At 45.7% G+C, this 14,036-nt stretch overlaps 1 protein-coding gene across 4 annotated transcripts in view; it reads right to left on the minus strand.

Moving 5' to 3' along the window:
- The window catches only part of SGMS1 (sphingomyelin synthase 1), a 197,786-nt gene that overhangs the window by 22,066 nt on the left and 161,684 nt on the right, over positions 1-14,036 (minus strand). The window contains exon 1 of one of the 4 annotated variants that reach the window (XM_069980333.1): positions 5,316-5,406. The exons of 1 other annotated variant lie outside the window; for it this stretch is intronic. The gene's annotated coding sequence lies outside the window, so the exon portion shown is untranslated. 2 more of the 4 variants (XM_069980332.1, XM_069980334.1) reach the window with 2 other exon arrangements.

Genomic DNA, 14,036 nt, shown 5'->3' on the forward strand with positions numbered 1-14,036 from the left:
CCCTTTAAGGCTCAGACAGACATTCTCAGGTAACCAACCCTGCTTCCCAAAAGCAGACATCATTCTAATTCAGATCTAATCCCAGTGCAGGGACAAATATAACACCGCAAATGCTATATAACCAGGATGTGCAGCCATGTGTTGGCCATTTTACATTAAAGGGGTTATCCATCGCTAGAAAAACATGGCGACTTTTCCCCTACTGTTGTCTCCAGTTTGGGTGGGGTTTTAAAACTCAGTTCCATTGAAGTAAATAGAGCTTAATTGCAAACCGCACCTGACCTGGAGACAACAGTAGGGGGAAAAGTGGCCATGTTTTTGTAGCGCTGGATAACCCTTTTCAGGAGTGTGCCGAAATTAGACAAGGCCTAAAGTCGGAGCATTTGCTGGGATCTGACAGAAAAACTCAGGTTGTACATTGACAACGTTTCTTCGTTATAACTTAAAAAAAAAAAAAAAAGGCTTCTTATAATGCATGAGGCCCTACAGGAAGTATTATGAAGGGTAGAAGAGGTAATGGTTGTCTTACATGACATGTTCAGCTACGCGTCTCTGTCTACCTGCCATAGGCTAAGCTTTTAAGCATCTTACGTTTGCATTAGAAGCCATGTGACTTTCTTGCAGCTTCTCTGCAACACGAAACAAAATGAATAAGGCGGGTTAAGATGACAGACAAATGCTGTTGTCACACAACTATGACAAGACATACTTTTCCCTTAAGTTTTGGAGCTCCTGCTGCGTCATGTAATGGTACCTTGGACTATGCCTGGAGGCAACTACATTTACTAGTGTGGTCTATACAGTCCAAAGGTGACACAAACATTATGCTGGGTCACTGCATTGAGAAAAGTGTAAAGTCTGCTTAATTGTACCTGAAGACAAGTTACGGTGAGGTGTTAGAACTTCCAATCTGTGCAGAGACCCCAATGATGGCTGAAATGAGGCCCTTGGTTTCTGTAACCATTGGGGGTGTCAGCAGGACAAAGCTTCCCGCATCTATGACATATCAGATGTTTTCTGACCCTAATAGATCAACAATAACAGCTCAAACTTTTATGTGATCTCTTACCAAGTTCAACACCCTCCAACGCAAATACGGAAAGGGGAAACATTATCAGTGTTCCAGCGGATTCAGGTAACAATTGTGTTATTACATAGTGCTAACTTACAAAGAGGCCTCATGCAATGTTAAAAGAATCGCCTCTTGTCTGGGAATTATACATTGTACTCAGCCGAATATGGATACAATGGAACACCTGCTGTACGGCAATGTCCACAAGTGTACACCCGGCTACTCCCACCTAGATCTGCCAAAACATTCCAGTAGATGGAATTTGAAGGGGTTCTCTTTTTTTTCTCTCTCTCTCTAGAGATAGGCATCCATGCAGTGGGGTGATCGTAGGGTGTCCTGCTGCTTGGTGCACCCAGTGGTCAACTGTTAAAAGGGATTAGGATCGTAACTGACTACTATGGTTCCATGTGTCATCATAAATGATTTCAGGCCAAAAGCATTTGTTTTACCCTCAAAACAAATTCACTAATGGAGTAGAGGAAAACACGATGAGCGAAACCACAAAAAAAACAGCACAAGATTCCACAGTAGACTCAGCAGTGTCTTACGTTAGTGTCACATACATTGTAATGCACTATGCCTGCGGGCCACATCTGAGCATGGGAAGGAACCACAACATGAATGGCCATCTCAATCATTTTATATCTAAAAACATAGAAGATTGTCGTCAGGAAATGACCACTGGGTCCATCTAGTCTGCCCTTTTAGTATTTCCCTTCTTATTATCTTAGGATAGATATATGTTTATCCCAGTCAGGTTTACATTCAGTTATTGTAGATTTAACTACCACATCTGCTGGAAGTTTGTTTTAGGATCCACTACTTTTTCAGTAAATAGTTTCTCATGTTTCCTATAAACAGAAGAGAGGGTATTTTAAGAATACTGGTGATGCCACTAAAGTGAACCCTGCTGTCGCTCATATAATATATTTCTATATTTAGTGACAACAGTCTTATGTATTCCAGATCCCCACTGGCTATCCAGAGCAGGACGATGACCCTACAAAGAGGAAAGTAGTCCGCACCTGCCAACCACCTTTTTTGTATGGTGCAGACTCTCCTCCGGTAGGTTATATTGGGGGGAATCATCCGTGTTCTCATAGTGGAAGTGCCCCTCTCCCCATTGAGAACACATGTATCCTCAGCTAAGCGTGCACATGTATGGGTTGGGGGTTGAAAGGAATAGTAAGCCGACAGATACTAAAGTGACCAGCATTAGTTGCTTGTCTAGTCTTCACCTCGATAATCAGGTTGGTGCTGTCCTCTTCACTAGAAACCACGTTGTAGAGACTCACCCGGTCACAACAAACAATGAGGGTTGGGAGCTTGCACTGAAACTGATTATATGCAAAGAGCAGGCAATGCGGTCTCATGGCACATAAACACTATTCTAGCCTGAACTGCTCTTTAAATAGATTATATATACACTTGTGCCCAGAGCATACTACTAAAAAGACGTGTGCTGGTTTCACGTTTCCAAGAACTTTAGTGAAAGTAATAGAATTACCTTCAGCTCCAATAGCAAATTTGCAGAATGGAGTGGGATAGGAGCCAACTAGGATGCAAGGCCCTGCTGCTTTACATGTATTTAAGAACATTTACTTCTAACCCTGGGTGGAGTAACAGGCAAACCCACAGGTGATACGTTCCCCATGTGCATTACACTTAGGCCTCTATCACAGGAGCAGAATATAATGTCAATAATGTCCTCAGATCTACAGTATGATCACTATAAAGTTGTCAGTTCTGGTCTGTAGATTTACAGTGGAGCTGGGATGTGAGTCTATATTACTCCTGGGTTTGAAAGAGACTGTAGTGTAATATTAGTGGGGGGGAGAGACAGTAACTAGCCGCAGCTGATCAGTCACAAGGCCCAAGCTCTATGAACGACTGTTCATCAACCAGCGGCTCTCCAGCTATTGCAAAATGACAAGTTCCAGCATGCCCTGACAACTGATGGGTGTAGTTGTGCAAGAACTAGAGATGAAGATGACCAGATACCATTAGTGACCAGGCTTATCATTGGACACATGTAACCGGTGACTCGCAGGCTGCTGCAGAACTAGAATTGTGTATACTTGTTGTTATGCAACAGCTTAAGAGCCACACGTTGGAAAACACCAGTCTATGGGAACACGGAAATACTCTATACATTCCTTCAATAGTTTTCTTTAAGAATTTTGACATGCTCCTTAACTTTTAGCTACTTTTAAATTCTTGCGATCAAAGCATTTTAGGAGTGAGAAAAAGCTGTGTGTATACACATCAGATGCCTCCGCCATACAGCTACCCTGGCAGACATTTCCAACCCTACAGAAACATTTAATGCCAAGGTGCCGTCACTATCTGCCCCACCATAACTTCAGTTTATACCCAGGTACTGCCCGACGTCATGCTTACAGGACAGCCCCCTGTGTATCAGGAGCTGGGCAGATATACAGTCACATTCATCTATATAGTGTAATCCTTATCTGACACCGACATATGGAAACCACCTACGGGAGAAAGTTACAGCGAGGCATGTGCTCTGGTTTACATATGCAGCGTGTTCTGTACTGTCTGCGATGTAATGTCCGCACCCCCATGCCAGGTCTAGCACCGCAGCCAGTCTGTCAGGAACGATTCCACATGAGAGACGCTTACTAAGCCATCACGTGCCGCCAGTCCCTGAATAGAGCTGATCCTTATTTCCATACTGTCATCTCAGCGGTGTACAAGACATCAGCCCCACTACTACTACTCACACAGTGCCCATAACTCACAACCTGCAGCTGTTACCAAACTACCACCCCCATTACACCCTGACAGCTGATGCATGATGAGAGTTGTAGTTTGGGAAAAGCTGGAGTGCGGCAGGTTGGGGGGGGGGGGGGGGGGGTTACAAGTCCCATCAGAAAGCAATGTAAACAAAGCTCCAAGGAGAACCCTGAAGATCCTCCATCACGTGAGGGGGAAATCACCTCCTGGAACAGCTCCGGCACATGGCACTGACTAACCGGAGACAAAGTCCAAGTCACACAGCTGGCTCTGCCCTGGAAACCATTACCCTACTACCCGGCTGTACCCTGAAACCATTACCCTACTACTACCTAGCAGCCGGCTGTACCCTGAAACCATTACCCTACTACTACCTGGCAGCCGGCTGTACCCTGGAAACAATTACCTACTACCTGGCAGCCGGCTGTACCCTGGAAACCATTACCTACTACCTGGCAGCCGGCTGTACCCTGGAAACCATTACCTACTACCTGGCAGCCGGCTGTACCCTGGAAGCCATTACCTACTACCTGGCAGCCGGCTGTACCCTGGAAACCATTACCTACTACCTGGCAGCCGGCTGTACCCTGGAAACCATTACCCTACTACCTGGCAGCCGGCTGTACCCTGAAACCATTAGCCTACTACCTGGCAGCCGGCTGTACCCTGGAAACCATTACCCTACTACCTGGCAGCCGGCTGTACCCTGGAAACCATTACTGTACCCTGGAAACCATTACTGTACCCTGGAAACCATTACCCTACTACCTGGCAGCCGGCTGTACCCTGAAACCATTACCCTACTACCTGGCAGCCGGCTGTACCCTGAAACCATTAGCCTACTACCTGGCAGCCGGCTGTACCCTGGAAACCATTACCCTACTACCTGGCAGCCGGCTGTACCCTGGAAACCATTACCCTACTACCTGGCAGCCGGCTGTACCCTGGAAACCATTACTGTACCCTGGAAACCATTACCTACTACCTGGCAGCCGCCCGTCTCGCCCCAGGTTACCTGCTCACCGCACTCAACACCTTCAAGTGATTTAAAGCCCCAAACATGACAGGGAATTAAAGAGACAATAACTACAAAGTAAGAGGTAAATAAGCAATGTAACCATAGCACAACACAGGCATAAACAACATAGATACAAGTGTGTGTGTCCAGCACTATGCTGTCTGTGACACAGCTGTTACCTACTGCTCTCTGTTATCAGCCCCCGGTACCGGAGAGATGTAGCAGAGCGGACGGCGGAGCAGCCGCTAATAACACAGCCGGTGACGTCACTGGCCCGGACTCCTCAGCCTCTCACAGAAGTAAACAGAACCCCCCCGCCCGCCGCCGCGATGGGACGCCTCCGGACTACAACTCCCAGGCTGCCCGTCCGGACACACAGTGCGAGCGCTTCCTGGGAATTGTAGTTTCACCGCGGGCTGAAGAGCTCCAAGTAGCTGGACGCCCCGGCCCCGCTCCCGGTGCACTCACCTCACGGCGCCGAGAAGTTAGTGGGAAAAGCGTAGTGTGTGCGGAGAGGAGGGACACACGGGGGCGGGAGCCCGGCCTGGAGCACGGGAGCCTATGGCTGAGCGGCAGGCCCATAGGCCGCTCTAATTAATGACTTCCAAGGCGGATGGGAGGGTTCTGGCCGGGTGACAGGGTGTGGTAGCGCCCAGTGCTGAGCCCCAGCTTACCGCGTGCGGAACCGGCTGCAATAGGGGCAAACTTTATACAAGTCCCCAACCTATGGCTTCCTGCTGCTGCAAAACTACAACTCCCATAGGAGAGGCCACAGGAAAGCAGCTACAGGGTCAGTGTGCAAGAAACGCCGCATGTGAACAGGATGCTACTGATCTATGGCTAGGCGTATACTGTCTGCAGGCTGTCACCTCATGTGTGATCGGTGAGGAGCCCGGCATCCCAACTTTCTGCCTCACCCCCAACTTATCCTATAGATGTGTATGTCACCCTATACTCAGGGGGCCCTCAAACATCCTTTTTCTTTGGCGTTTTTTTTCCATGCGTTTGCGGTTTTTTTTTTTTTTTACTTTTTTATGTATTTTACTACTTGTGTTTTTCAGGTCCGCGTTTTTAATCTAACATGGACTTCAGTTTATAGAAAACAATGGTGAGCGAGCGCTGCGTACATTCAGCAAGTGTACTTTTGTGTACGCCCAGTATACTTTTGTGCCACATTTGGGGTCAAAGCGGGGAGATTTATCAATTTTTTTTTATTTATTTTATTTTTTATTTATTTATTTTATTGTAGGACAATGAGATCTGGAGATTTGTGGCATATGCAATAAATATCCAATAGATGTAGGTTCCATCTCTGAGACCCTCCTCACTTATCTCAGAATTTAGGCGCTCCCCCCCACGTGCAGTGGTCTGTTTTTTAAAGCACTGGAGGAAGGCCGGGCCGCCCCCTGTGGAAGTATCCCCCGCCCCTCTATGAAGCGGCTCCGTTAGAATCAATGAAGCTGCGTCATAGAGGGGCGGGGGATTCCTCACACTGGTGGTGGTCCGGCCTGCCTGCCTCCAGTGCTTCACCCCCCGGCCCGGTACCCGTGGATAGAACGGTACTTGGGAACTGGGCCGTGGTTCAAAAACCGGACCGCGGCACCGGCTTCCTGCGCCAATCTATCTGTGGGTCATGTTAAAGCAAATGTACCTGATGGTACATTTGCTTTAAGCTAAAACCAGGAATGGATTTGAAGAGGAAAGGCTTTACTTTATGACTAGAGATGAGCGAACCTGGAGCATGCTCGAGTCGATCCGAACCCGAACTTTCAGCATTTGATTAGCGGTGGCAGCTGAAGTTGGATAAAGCCCTAAGGCTATGTGGAAATCATGGATATAGTCATTGGCTGTATCCATGTTTTCCAGACAACCTTAGAGCTTTATCCAAGTTCAGCAGCCACCATAAATCAAATACCGAATGTTCGGGTTTGGATCGACTCGAGCCCGAACCCGGTTCGCTCATCTCTATTTATGACCTGTTTTCTGTTTATAGTCTGTTTCTGGCTTCAAAAATCTGTCAGATAATCTGTCTGTGTAAACGCACCATAAGGCCAGCGGAGCACAGTGAATTTGACCAAAGTACAGAGAAGTCACAAGCCGGTCATAGTCGCGTGCAGCACAGACCACACCCACAGTCACCCACTTTGTTCACTTTGCAAAACTGCTGAGCACCAATTTTTGCAAAAATAGAATTCACTAGTATTTGCAACACTGTGGCCCATAACCCCTCCACCCTGCCGCTACTACCACCACCACCGCTGCCAAACCAGGAAGTGTAAGTGTGCGGGGGAGGACGCTCTTTAACCTGAACCTAAACTTTAACCTATTTTCCCACACCGTATTTTGGTCAGGAGTGAAAAACACAGAAAGGCTATGTTCACTCATTGTTGAAACTAAGTGGATGGATGTCATTTAATGGCAAATAACGGCCATTATTTTAAAACATTGCCATTGTTTTAAAATAATGGCAATTATTAAATGGCGCCCATCCACTAAATTTCATTGGTGTGTGAAGATAAGCTTCCTGCAATTCCAATCTACTCCTGGTTTTGGTAGCAAAATACTGAGCAAAAAAATTGTGTGGGAACATAGCCTAAAAGGAAATGTATCACCTAGATTTTTTTTTACTGATTACAGCCAGATACTGACCCATGTTCTTTTTTTTTTCAAATTTGTTTTCTTATAATACGTTTTTTCTTTTATTTCATTTTCTTGAACATTATAGGGGGCCGCCATCTTGCCTAAGCTGTTTTTAACTTCACAACAAAGATCTCCAGATCCTATTCTTTTTTTTGGGTGGCTTTGTACGCATGCTATGTGACCTGTGCAGAGGTCAATATACTGGTATCAGCCTTCACTGTAATGCAGATCACTTTCCAGCAGTCTCTTCTTTATCATCACAGATGGAACAGGAAGTCTTGCCTTAATTTTAGTGGTCAGAATAAAAACTGCAAGATTTTAGGATTAGAGTATTTTAAAATTTAGATTGTAAAAGTAAAACCAAAAATGCTTAAAGCGAATGTACCAGTGGTAAATCACTTTTCTGTTTTCATCATGACTAGACCAGCGCCGGCATAGGGATGCCGGTGCTGAGGTCCTTTTTTTTTTTTTTGAACCGTGGCCCAGTTCCTGTGCATTAAGCCGGTGTGTTACCGAGCAGTGGCCTGGCTTGAAGCACTGGAGGCGGGCCGGATTGCCCCCAGGGGGAGGAAGCCCCCTCCCCCCTCTATGACGCGTCTCCTTCGATTCCAATGGAGCAGCGTCATAGAGGGAAGGGGGTTTCCTTCCACTTTGAGTGGGCCGGCCTCCCTCCAATGCTACAGGCCGTGCTGCTGCTCAGCAATAGACCGGTGCCGTGCACGGGAACTGGGCCGCGGTTTACAAAAAAGGACCGCAGCTCCAGCATCCCTGTGCCGGTCTATTCATGTAAAAAAAAACTTAAAATGATGTACGGTACATTCGCTTTAAAAACCATGTTTAAAATAACTTTATTTACACAACAGATCATTTTCTAATGACACATTCCCTTCAAACAAACACAGACGTCATACTGAAAGTCAAGTGTGCAGTGTATGGATTCAAGAATTCCACTGTTATCACTGCATGCGTAGCTTTCTAAGGAGCGATGAACAGCAACTAAGTGGCACGGCGCTCTGTCAAGTGCTGTGCCCGCTTTATTCTAGCGATCAGTGGAGTCTCAGCACTCATGTCAGAAGTTTATTGAAAGTTCAGATACACTTCAAGATACTTCCCCAGAGAACAGAGTTCCCTTTAAGGGTATATTCACACGGGCGGGCTTGATGGGAATTTTAGTTTTGGGACAGCTGGAGGGCCACAGTTTGACACCCCGACTCTACTGTATTTTTAATTTCCTTCACACATGTTCTTGGCTTCAGTGTTTTATTTTGTGCTTCATGGGTTTTTATTTTTTTAGTGTGTTAGTATATTTGTCTATTGGCTTCCAGCTAACATCTCGTCAAATTGTTCTTTTTCCCAGAAATTGCAGGTAAAAATGCCTGGAAAAAAAACATATGTTTGAAACTATATTCACACGAACGGGCTCGCAGCGAGATTCTCGCTGCGAGCCCGGCAGGTCCTGGCAGTTCCCATACACTACATACTTGCTGCGGTCTAAACGACCGCAGCGAGTATGTAATTATACCGCCCTTAACCCCTTCTACTCCCGCTGGCTCCCCCGCTGTAAGCAGCATACATTACCTGTCCTTGCTGCACGGGTCCGGCGTCCTGCTCTCCCGTCCGGCCAATTAGTGTGTTGCCCAGCCGCAGCCACTGATTGGCCGGGCGGGAGAGCAGGACGCCGGACCCGTGCAGCAAGGACAGGTAAAGTATGCTTACAGCGGGGGAGCCGGCCGGGAGCAGAAGGGGTTAAGGGCGGCAGAATTACATACTCGCTGCGGTCGTTTAGACCGCAGCAAGTATGTAGTGTATGGGAACTGCCAGGACCTGCCGGGCTCGCAGCGAGAATCTCGCTGCGAGCCCGTTCGTGTGAATATAGTTTCAAACATATGTTTTTTTTCCAGGCATTTTTACCTGCAATTTCTGGGAAAAAGAACAATTTGACGAGATGTTAGCTGGAAGCCAATAGACAAATATACTAACACACTAAAAAAATAAAAACCCATGAAGCACAAAATAAAACACTGAAGCCAAGAACATGTGTGAAGGAAATTAAAAATACAGTAGAGTCGGGGTGTCAAACTGTGGCCCTCCAGCTGTCCCAAAACTAAAATTCCCATCAGGCCTATCATAGCTAAAGCTTAGGCTGTCCAGGCATGATGGGAATTGTAGTTTTGTAACAGCTGGAGGGCTGAAGGTTTGACACCCCTGCAGTAGATGAATGCAAAACCTATTTTACCTACTGAGCAAAAGCGGTGGCTCTATAGTAAAGTAGTGCTACAAAAAGTGACACTTTAGGATGGGTTTCCACATAGGCCTTTGCAATGCAATCTGAACACCGTGGACACCAGGCCCCAGTTCTTCCCCAATAATAGTGCGATATTGCTAGGATTTGCCCTCGCCTAAAGGTGGAATTTTCCTTTAACCACCTACACAGCAGTGACATGCTCCTGTCTAATTTTAAACTTGTGTTTTAAAAGGTGGAATTTGACATTATCTATTTCTGAACCACAGTAGAGGTGCGGATTATGGCTGCACCCATCTTATATGACCTGCGGCTCAGTTTGTCCTTCCCCTGTAGTCAGTACATAGATTACGTTATCCACCTTAAAAGATACCTGTCATTACATACAGCATGTGCTCAAACTGCATACAGGACAGAGGGGCAGCAGCCAATGCATCAGACCTATTCCAGTGATATTATTGCTCTGACAATGTTAGTTTTAGTTGTTATATATATACACACATATATACAGAGGTAACTTGATTTAAGAGTAACTTGGTTCTTCATAATTGTAACTTGGTTTAAGAGCATTGCTTTGGTTTAAGAGCTCCCAGTGCTGGAAGGGAGGGGGAGTGGGGAGGGGGCATGGTCTGCATAGCGGGGTCTGCAGCACTGTACTCTGACCCAGGAAGTCTCCCTCACCTTCCAAATCATAGCAGATCCACTACAAGCTGGGGCTTGAATCCAGGGACAGGACGGTGGCGGTAATCTCTCCATAGCTGTAACCCCTCTCTACCCCAGACAGAGTGCTGCTTTACTGTGCCCACATATGCCCTGCTCATTCAGCAGCCCTTATGTTTCTCATCCTCTACATTCCGGCTATAATGTGCCTGTACTAACACTCTGCTACACACACAGTTGTATAGAAAAGTTTCTGTCTCTGTCCTCCTGCATAGCTCTGTGATTCTCACTTCCTGATTGGTCCATGCTGAACATCCCCCCCTTCCCCATCGCTATCATGTGACCGCAAAGACCTCTGACAGCAGCCCTGCTCTATTCTAGCCTGTTGTACTACACTACTGCATTATGGGGATCTGCAGCTCAATCCTGTATCTACATACTGCTTCTGTTTCTTCAGGTTCATGCACTTACTATACATTATATATATTCTACAGGTTGCTCTTGTGTAGACACTATTTTCTATGGCTATATTCACATGCAGCAGATCTGTTGCAGAAATTCAGAGACTCTCCTATTAATATGAATGAAGCTTTCAGAGACCCATGCACATGATATTAAAGGGGTTATCCAGCGCTACAAAAACATGGGCACTTTCTTCCAGTGACAGCCCCGCTCTTGTCATCAGCTTGGACGGGTTTTGCTTCTCAGTTTTATTGAAGTGAATGGAGCTTAATTGCAAACTGCACCTGAACTGGAGACAAGAGTTGTGTTGTCTCTAAAAGAAAGTGGCCATGTTTTTGTAGCACTGGATAACCCCTTTAAAACAACCCATTCACCCAAATGGAAGAGATTTTCAGTTGCAGAAATATTTGCAACAAATCTGCGGGGTGTGAGCACACCCTAACCTCTGTGCTAACAGGAAGCAGAAGCAGATGTGGATAAAGAATAAAAACTAACAAAAAAGACGACTATGACTCATGGTAAATGACACAAACTAGTTTTGCTGCATTTACACGCAAGGCAATGAGCCCCATGTGTCGGGACACTTCTGGGAAATCATCCATCTGTTATCAGCAAGGTAAATGTTGCACAATAGATATGAAGCAATGGGGAATTTACAGGGCAATAAACAATTAAGTACCTATAGTTACAGGGAATCAAACAGGCATTTCATTTTCCTATGAATTCACACCTGACATCACATCGACGGCTTGTGATGGACAGAGGCATCACAACAGTTAGGATGGGTTCACACTGCGTTTTTGCAATCCGTTTAACGGATCTGTTTTTTTTTTTACAAACAAAAAAAAAGTGTCAGCAACGTTTTTGTGTCAAAAAAAAACGGATCTGTTTTGATCAGTTTTTTTTATATAATGGAAATCAATGGAAAAACGGATGCACACAACTGCATCCGTTTTTGCACTCAGTTTTTCATCCGTTTTTTTTCTTTCAAAAAACGGATTGCAAAAACGCAGTGTGAACCCAGCCTTACGGTCACAACTTCTACTGTTTTCTTTGGGAAGAAAAGTTACAATCAGATTGTAATAGTTGCAAGGTTGCATCCCCATAGGGAACAATGAAAGTCATATCTTGACTTTACGTCTCTTTTGAGAACCTACCAAACAGTACTGATCAGCAACCAAAACCCATAACAGTTCTGGTTCAAAGCAATTACGGTCAGATGTCGACCTAACTATTCAAGGTTATCAGTGAGAGCTAGATTCAGCATCACATTAGAAGTGACACAGTGCTCTGTATTTTGGTCAGAAAACAACACGGCCAAAAATGTTTGGGATAGGGGTGTAACTACTACTTAAAAGACTCCATTGTAGTTGACCAAGGGATGGGCCCACCACAAATGGGATGATCATATATTTTTTTTGAATAATATTCAAGTTGCTTTCGAATCTCGTGAAGGCGAGAGCTGGATCGGTCAGGGTAGTGAGTTCCAGAGAATGGGGGAAGCTCAGGAAAAATCCTTAAAGGGGTTATCCAGCGCTACAAAATTATGGCCACTTTTCCTCCTCTCTTGTCTCCAGTTCAGGTGTGGTTTGCAATTAAGCTCCATTTACTTCAATGGAACTGAGTTTAAAACCCCAACCAAACTGGAGACAAGATAGGGGGAAAAGTGGCCATGTTTTTGTAGCGCTGGATAACCCCTTTAAATGTGTTGTCCGGTGAGTAAAGAAGGCTGAAGCCTTCTGCTCGCCAGCACTCGCTTTCTTAGATCCCACGTCTTCCGAGACATGGGGTGGGTGCGGGTAAGTTGCGATCATCACATCAAATAGCACAGTATCTACAATATTGCAGACACTGTGCAACTACTGGACATTGCATGTGGGAGTGTATTTGTATTGCAACTTAGCCTCCACCCAGGGCCGTATTTACCATTAGGCACCCGTGGTCCGGTGCCTGGGGCAGCACCAGGGAGCAGGGGAACAGAAAAAACAAATTTTTTGGCTTTTATTTTTTTAGTTTCCCCCCTCCCGTTCAGACTTGCCAGTAAATCTGGTGTCTTTTCCAGGGGGGTGGGGTGTATGGTGGTATTGGTCAGGTCTGGTATCGCCAATAGGTGCGTGTAGATGGGGCGTCTTCAGGTTTAGTGCCTAGGGTAGCAGCTGTTAATACAGCCCTACCCCCACCCCTTTCCTACATTTTAGAAGGGAGAGGGGAGAGAAAAGTTTCAGTGCTGGCGACCAGAAGGCTTTAGAAATCTTCAGCTTACCGGTCAACCCCTTTAAAGGGGTTATCTAGTGCTACAAAAACATGGTCACTTTTTTCAGAGACAACACGACTCTCGTCTCCAGTTCAGGTGCGGTTTGCAATTAAGCTTCATTTACTTCAATGGAACTGAGCAGCGAACCCCGCCCAAGTTGGAGACAAGAGTGGTGCTGTGTCTGGAAGAAAGTGGCCATGTTTTTGTAGTGCTGGATAACCCCTTTAAGATGGTGTTGTGAAGAACGGACAAGGGGAGAGCACAGAAAGATGTCTAGTAAAAATAGTGTGTGGCTCGTATTGAGACTGCATGAATCCAAATAAGAAAGTTAGTAATAGGAGTTAAAGGGGTTATCCAGCGCTACAAAAACATGGCCACTTTTCCCCCTACTGTTGTCTCCAGTTCAGGTGCAGTTTGCAATTAAGCTCCATTTACTTCAATAGAACTGAGTTTCAAAACCCAGCCCAAGCTGGAGACAACAGTAGGGGGAAAGTGGCCATGTTTTTGTAGCGCTGGATAATCCCTTTAGGAAGCGCCTGACGGGGATGCATTGGTGAGGAGGTTGGAGTCTTTTATAACCATCAGTTTCCTGACATCATATTGTTAATGGAATAGCATCTACTAGTAGCAAAAGCTGTTAGTGTCAGGCTGGGGCTGGCCTTGTATGCACCGTGAGAAATGAGACAGAGGGGCCAGAATATCTATACAGAACATGGCATGTCCAATTGTAATCTTTACAGTTGTCTTTAAGCACACAGGATATGTTATTAATAAGGTCTAATAGTTTTTTTTGTGATCAACTCATCATAGACCCCAGTGCTGGAAGTTTTTCAACAGCTGGAGATACACAGAAGGGAATCACAGGGCAGGATAAAGCTTAGAAGACGCCCCCTGATGCACACCGCTGCACTAAACCTATAAATACCAACAA

Source organism: Dendropsophus ebraccatus, chromosome 8 (genome assembly GCF_027789765.1).
Source record: "Dendropsophus ebraccatus isolate aDenEbr1 chromosome 8, aDenEbr1.pat, whole genome shotgun sequence".
NCBI lineage: Eukaryota > Metazoa > Chordata > Amphibia > Anura > Hylidae > Dendropsophus > Dendropsophus ebraccatus.